The 7,885-nt window shown below is 43.6% G+C and overlaps 1 long non-coding RNA gene across 1 annotated transcript; it reads left to right on the top strand.

Annotated features, from left to right (window-relative positions):
* Nucleotides 1-393: 393 nt before the first annotated feature.
* On the top strand, nt 394-7,099 carry LOC308471243. The gene is made up of 3 exons (XR_013982834.1): nt 394-1,941; nt 5,706-5,785; nt 6,651-7,099. It is a non-coding gene; the product is annotated as an uncharacterized lncRNA (long non-coding RNA).
* Nucleotides 7,100-7,885: the final 786 nt, after the last annotated feature.

The following is a 7,885-nucleotide window of genomic DNA, read 5'->3' as shown; positions in this document are numbered from 1 at the left end:
CACCCTCTGTCCCCGACCAGAGAGAAACGAGCGCAGCCATTGAAGGACTGTGCCCTGGATCCCCACGTCGTCCCCATGAAGAAGCAGGCGTCTTTTAATTTCATGATTGCTGTCACCATCTGCAGTGATCATGGAGCCCAAGAAAGTAAAATCTCTCACTCTCTTCATTTCTTCCCCTTCTATTTGCCAGCAGGTGATGGGACCAGTGGCCATGATCCTTAATGGTGACTAAATCATAGTAAATAGTAAGCTATATACTTATATACGCACAAGGTGAGCCCACTCTAGGGGTGGAGGTGTCTTCTGCCCCTCAATATTTGTTTCAAGGGGGTCCTGCCACCCCCCCAAAAAAAATATTGAGGGGGCCTGGCCTGCATGCTCCGTCAATGCTGGGTGGAACATTTTGTTTACTGGATTATATGCTCTGATCCTGTGGTTTATTTAGGGTGGATCTAGACACACCAAGAAAAGCATTTTGGGAAAACACATTGCCAACTTCATAGAGGGAAATCACATTGGCCAAAGACAGGACTCCACAGCGCCATCTGGTGTCACAGTATTATAACACACGTAAAGCGCTTTTTCTTTACTAATGTCGCCGAGTCCATATTCCTACAGACCTCTGCTCATGCAACAGGGACTCACCTTCCATCCCTCGTCTTTGCAGACCCCAATGCTCCCTCCAGATCTGATCCAGAGGGTCCCCCCAGCCCTCCAGCAGAGATTTTTTGAGAGAGTGTGGGGAGCTTCGAGGTGGGCGGTGGGAGGAACATCCCGTTGCACCAGTGGAAGCCCAATCTGCTTACACACAGAGAGCATTGACTATCTCCCATGGACAAGGGGGAATAGCTATTCTCTTCAGTTTTTCCACCATTGTACATTGCAAAATCGGATAATCCTGTTGCCCTGATTAAACTGATTGGTTCAGCTTAATGTTTGCAGTTCCCTGTGTAACTCGGAGGCCACATTGACGGGTATGTCAAGCCATGCTGGCATTGCCATTGGTAGCCTGGAGGGGAAAGCACAGCAGACAGTATTCCAGAAGACAGAACTGGGCCATCCTGTCCCGAAGGACACCCTTGCATTCTGTTGCAAGCCCAGAAACAACCTGTTGGAAAATGAAGTATTTGCAAGAAATCAACACTGGATCCTTCAGAAGACAACGCAGTAGGTGCACCAATTAGAAGCGACACAGAGATGTCTGTTGTTCTTGAGTTCATTGTGACAGACAGACAGACAACCACAGGGGTCGTAAAATAATGGCTCCTTTTATCATATGATTGGCAGCAGAGGGATGAAAAAAAGATAACATATTTTATTTATTTACAGTATCTTTTCATATCTATAAAGAAATGTGAGCAAAGGAGGATCAATTTGAAATACGTAAATTGCTAGAAGTTCTGCCTTGTGAGTTTTTCCTATGCCCATCTACCCTCCTTCCCCAAATTAACAGGTTCTCTACAATCTTTTTGTGATCCACCTGCCCTTCTGGAGGCCTGTTCCTAGTCTTCATTCTTCCCTTAATTTCTGGAATGATAAACTTAGGCATTAGTGACTTTATTCATGGCTTCAGACACGTTTGTAACTGTGGAGAAAAAAATGTAAGTGCATACTGGAAGCATAGATTTGGTTTGCTGGTACAAATGCCATGTGTCGGATCTGGTATTAAGTTAGGGATTGCCAACCTCTTTGGAAGTTTTGAAAAAGGGCTATGGGTGCCAGTCACAAAATGGCTGCCACCTGGACCTGGCAAAAAACAAAATGGCTCCTGTGGTGGCATGGTATAACACAAGATGGCGGCTACATCTTAAAAATCAGTAAAGGGGACATTGTTAGAAGGATCTAGAGTGGCTCAATGATCCTCCATGTTTCCTCGAAAACCTTCTACTGGCGGTGTTTTGACAGAAAAAGAAGCAGCACCTTCAAATAGAGGTGCCAAATGTGAGAGGAGGGTGACAGACCAATAAAAATGGCTGCAGAGGCCAGGCCATGGGCTGCTCCCCTGTACTATGATATGCTTGCTATTTCTTTGTCAGTTTTCTAAGGAGTATATGCCAGGTGGATGCTATTGACTTTTTCCAAACAGATTGCTTGTCTAGCAAGTACTGTCCACTGTTAGCTGTGGCAGAATCAATTCTGGGTAAAAGTTTTCCTCCTCTCCTCAGTTGTGTGTGTGGTGGGGATATATTGTTTTCAGGACCCCATTCCCCTCAAGCACATGGTTGGCACAGTCAGAACGGCTAGGTGCACAGGTTGCAAAGTGTGGGCAGCCTATGCTGTGTATATTTTGCATTTTGATCATGACCATTAAAGAAAATTCAGAGAAAGAGAGCAGAAGACCCTCTGGAGAGTCTCGACAAAACAAAGCACACAATGCCTAACTGTTATTGGAAAAGCTAAAATGTAGAGATGCCCCATGAAGAAGCAAAAGAGTTGATCAATGACCATGCTAAATGCATTTTGCATAACAGTTAGAAGAAGTCTATTCTGTTTCATTTTGATCCCTGCCCGCCCCTCGCCCCCCATATTTTGAAGATGAAAATAAACAAAGCCACTGAGGGTCTCCTTTGCACATGAAAATTTGACATTGCAGTTGTGGTTTTTAAAGAATAGCCTTTACCAAACAGCAAATATCAAAATGCCATTAAGTATTGATAAAGAAAGTTTACAAAATTAAGGGAAGGGAAAAGTGGCGGCTGGAAGTCTTCTAAAGTCTTCACATTTTTATGCTGCTGTTCCTAGGAATGTGGTTTTTTAAACAACAACAACAACAACAACAACAACAACAACAACTTATCATCCTGAGTGAAATACTCTGGAAGGCATATTTGAATGTTCATGGAGTGGATCTATGTGAACTAGCTAAAGCGAATTCTCTTTAGAACATGATAAGAATTCTGCTGGATCAGAGCAGAGGCTTATCGAGGGCAGCATTTGGTTTCTGCAGTGTCCAACCAGATGCCCATGGAGGCATGAGGACGATAGCACTCTTCCCCTCATGTTTCTCCGGTAGCCTTCTTCACCATGGATTTCTTTAATCCCTCTGGGAAGCCATCTAAGCTAGCAAGCATAATGGCATTTTATGGTAACAAATCCCATAGTTTAACTATGTGAAGAAGTCTGTCTGACTGTTCCAACATTCAGTTTCGTCAGATGGGTTCTAATATTATATTTTTAAACACTTCTATCACGCACCTCTTTATTCACCTTCTCTCTAAACTGAGTCACTCCAGTCTCGTGATCATTTTATTTGCTTTGGGGGGGGGCATATTTTCATCTTTTTTTGTGTTGCAACCAGTATTCGAAGTGCAGTTGCATCTTGAATCATTGGAAAGAAAATATGCCCTCTGGCCACACACTCCATTGTCACATCTCTCCTGTTTTGGCACATCTAACATTATTTATAAAACTTTTTTTTATATAAATAACCAGGATTAGATGCTGGTTAAACCACTGTTTCTTGGTTCAGCTGTGTTTTAACAAACCCCGGTGTTCTTTATGGCGTGAGAGAGAAGGAAGGGAAGAAGGGAGTATATATGGGCCCAACATTCATTCTTGGTCTAATAAACCACAATTTATTAGACTGACAATGCAATCCTGTACATACTAATTCAAAAGTAAGTCCCACTGAGTGCAGTAGAACTTATTTCCAGACATGTGTGCACAGGATTGCAGCCCAAGATTATTACATTTGAACAAGACCTATAAGGGAGAGAGAACGCAAATGTATGTATAGGAAATGATGACGTTTTCATCCCCAATAAAGTTTTTGATTTGAGTTTCTACTGAAAGGAGGCTGCATTTTAATGTTGTATTTTAATCTTGTTTTTTAAGTTGTATTTCAATCAATTGTTTTTATATCTGGTGTTAGCCGCCCTGAGCCCGGTCTTGGCTGGGGAGGGCGGGGAATAAATAATTTTTATTATTGTTGTTGTTGTTATCATCATCATCATCATATCTGGATTGCATACATGGGAAGTATGTATGAACTGTCCACTTCATTATCCACTGGAGATGGGAAACAGATCCTGCAACCTCAAAGTTCCTTCTGATTGTGAGTGTGGCATCAGCTAAACGATGAATGAGAGGAAATAGGCATTTAGATTTAATAATAATAATAATAATAATGATAATAATAATAATAATAATTTATTATTTATATCCCGCCCATCTGCCTGGGTTTCCAACAAAATAGTAAAATACAATGGTCTGTTAAACATTAAAAGCTTCCCTAAATAGGGTTGCCTTCAGATGTCTTCTAAAAGTCTGGTAGTTGTTTTTCTCTTTGACATCTGATGGGAGGGCGTTCCACAGGGCGGGTGCCACTACTGAGAAGGCCCTCTTCCTGGTTCCCTGTAACTTGGCTTCTTGCAGCAAGGGAACCTGCAAGATACAATATGCCTCTACATTCCCTTAATGTGCTGGATGTTACACATCTTTCTAGAGGCGTTGGAGGTAGGGAAGACCTACCTAGTGAGTCAGAAGGAGGGATCTTCTCCACTGTGCGTAGAGGAAAGGAAAGTGGGCAATACCTAAATCAGGTGGGCATTAAAATATCTTCCACAAACAACTGCACGGTCTATCTGGATGTACCTTCCTCTAACATGGAGAAGGCCTTCAATAGCAGGGGCAGAATGGAGGCAGGTGGAGCAAGAAAAGAACTTGGTATGTCAGACCCAAAGCCTGGGCTCAGCCCAGTAGGCTGGGGGCAATTTCATGCAGAATGTCTCAGTTTCACTCCCTAGGGCTGGGAGAGAACCCTGCCTGAAACCCTGCAGAAGGCGCTGCCACTCATTGTAGACCAGGGTTTCCCAAACTTGGGTCGCTTGTGGTTTTTGGACTACAACTCCCATCATCCATAGCTAGCAGGACCAGTGGTCAGGGATGATGGGAACTGCAGTCTGAAAACAGCTGGAGGCTCAAGTTTGGGAAACCCTGGTGTAGACAATCGGTAGCTAGATGGTCCTCAGGGCTGCCTCAGTATCGGCCAGTGTCCAATGTTCCGACAACGGAAATAGCAGCTTATGAGCAAAGCAGAACCAAATCTGGATTTTGGGAGCAGAACGATTCATCTGATGGCCCATTGGCCTGATCCAGCAGGCTCTACTTATCTTCATACCCCAATACTGGCTGAACAATAGTTTCACTGGTCAGCCAGTAAAACATCAGTTGGTTGGAAGACGTCTCTCCCCAGAATTTGTATAATAATCTTTTTTTTTCCTCCCCCAAATGACTCTTCTCTCTGCTCGTCACTACTCTAACTTATGTGACTAGCAATTTGTTTCTTTTTAAGAAGAATTAATTGGGGAGGAGGGAGTTTGCATAAATAAAGAATCTCTTCCTTTAATGCGGATGCTTCTGCCGGCAAAATGTGGCACGTGTAAGTGGGGAGGAATTGTAGCATGTCATCCCCCACTTGGAAATCGGCTCCTGAAATCCTGTCTCTTTGCTCGCTGCAGTCGATGGAGCAGTGGGGAACCAGCTCTCCACATTTTGTTAGGGAGTAATTACATTATTCATATTTTATTTATCCCCTCAAAAGAAACAAGTAATTATTATTACACAATCTGTACCCTCCCCCCCCAAAAAAATACTGCTTTGGAAAAATTATCAATTATAATCTAGAAGATTGTCCCCCAAGTAAGACTTCAAATGCGTCTCATTACAGATTTTGTTTTGTTTTGTTTTGTTTTGTTTTGTTTAAGGAAGTGTGGTGGGGGGAAAAAAGAACTGCTGTGCTGTTGTCTTTTACTTCTCTTTAATGTCGGGTTCAGAAGTAATGATGGTGAGAACAATCAGCCTTCAAGTCTCTGTTTTCCTGTGTTTACTCATTAAACATGAGAACCAGGTGCTCTCATGGGGAGAAAAGCTCATTGTAACATTGGCTTTAGATATCAAAAAAGCCTTTCACCTTTCACTAACAAGCATAACTTCACAGGCAAGGGGGCTGAGATAAATAAAGGAATAAATAAAGGAAGGGGGCCTGCTTTAAAATGAAATGGCGGGGCCCGATCCTGTAAACAAATACTTCTGGCGTGGGGGCAGAAGACTCCCCTTCTCTTGGAGAGGAATCTGACGGAACACAACAAAGCTTTGCCTCGCGCAAAGGCTATGCAGATGGAGGTGCTTTGCCATATTTTGGTCTCTTGCACATGTTACCGGAGTAGCCTCAACCTTAAATCAAATGCTGCCTATAAAAACAATGATAAACTAGACCCAGTTCCAGAATATAATTTTGTGACAGGAACATGTGGCATACCAATGTCTCTTAACTCTTCACCATTCCTTCAACCTGACCTCACCACCACCACCCTTGCCTTTGGGATCCTTGTCCTTTATCTCCCCTATTTCCTGGCCCCTCTTCCAGGCCCTCAGCCTCCTGTTATGTGAGATTTTGATCCCAGCCAAGCAGACAATTTTCGCTTCCCTTGCAGAAGTTGGATTGCAAACCTTTTACTTCCAGGAGCAGCTGAACATTCTCTTCCAATCAGGGGCTTTATCACCATGAACAATATTTTAGACTGTATAATAAAATAATTTAAATAAATAAGAGAAAGAAAGAAAGAAAGAAAGAAAGAAAGAAAGAAAGAAAGAAAGAAAGAAATTCGAGTCCCCTGACCTAGGCTTCTTCTCTTTTGTCTTCCTTTCAGGAAAGGGAAGGTGAGAAAGGGTGAAGAGAGAGAGAAGAGTAGAAAGTCTCCCAGTTGATTTATCTCCCGAGGTGATGGTCTCTTCAAGAACTAGAGGCAGCACTGGTGACCAGGGTTGGCCTGGTAACAACAACAACAACAATTTATTATTTATACCTTGCCCATCCAACTGGGTTTCCCTAGCCACTCTGGGTGGCTTCCAACAAAATATTTAAAAAACAATAAAACATCAAACATTAAAAAATTCCCTAAACAGGGCTGCCTTCAGATGTCTTCTAAAAGTCAGATAGCTGTTTATTTCCTTGACATCTGATGGGAGAGTGTTCCACAGGGCGGGCACCACTACCGAGAAGGCCCTCTGCCTGGTTCCCTGTAACTTCGCTTCTCACGGTGAGGGAACCACCAGAAGGCCCTCAGAGCTGGACCTCAGTGTCCGGGCTGAATGGTGAGGGTGGAGATGCTCCTTCAGGTATACTGGGCCGAGGCCATTTAGGGCTTTAAAGGTCAGCACCAACACTTTGAAGAGTGCTCAGAACCCAGTTGTGTCCCACTAACAAGGGGGCCAGTTGGGCCCCTTGCCCAAAGGCTCTGGAGATCCTAGAGTGGTAGCACCTCATTGAGCTCCCCATCTTGCATGTCTGTTCTCTTCTTTTTGGTTTTTATTTCTTCTGATGCCATCCCATAGAATTGTGGAGTTTGAAGGGACCGTCTTGCCCAACCCCCTGCAAGGCAGGAATCTTTTGCCCATGCCACCCACGACCACACTGTCCCTAAGCTCCCTTCTTAGAACTCGTCCCCTTCGCGTTTTCTTTCTCCAAAACCAAAACCAAACCTTGTAATGGGAGCTTATATTGTGTGAGGAGAGGGGATCAATAGGAATATGGCTGGCATGTTTTGTGTGGTTCGTTTGTTATGCTTTCTGGAGACTTCCCTCTTTTCTTCTGGTTTTTATGGCTGACCTTGTTCCTGTTGTTAGTACAGAGGGGTGGTGTGTTTTTTTGTGTTCCCCCCCTCCTCCTTTTTCCTCCTCCAGTGTGGCACTTCTGTAATGTTTTTGTTCTTTGTTCTAGTTCATTCTCCCTTTGAGGTTCCCTCTGATGTTGAGTCAGCGGCATGTTTTTGATACATTCTTCCCTGGCATGTGCATCCTCACTCCAGGTATCAAAAACCCAGAGCAGCGATTATTTGGAGGGACACTTGTTCGGAGTGACAATGCCTGCCTCGTCCTAATGCCG

The sequence above is a fragment of the Podarcis pityusensis genome (genome assembly GCF_964106645.2).
Source record: "Podarcis pityusensis genome assembly, chromosome: 2".
NCBI lineage: Eukaryota > Metazoa > Chordata > Lepidosauria > Squamata > Lacertidae > Podarcis > Podarcis pityusensis.
The sequence above is the reverse complement of the archived record's forward strand: the minus strand, read 5'-3'. Positions and strand labels throughout refer to the sequence as shown.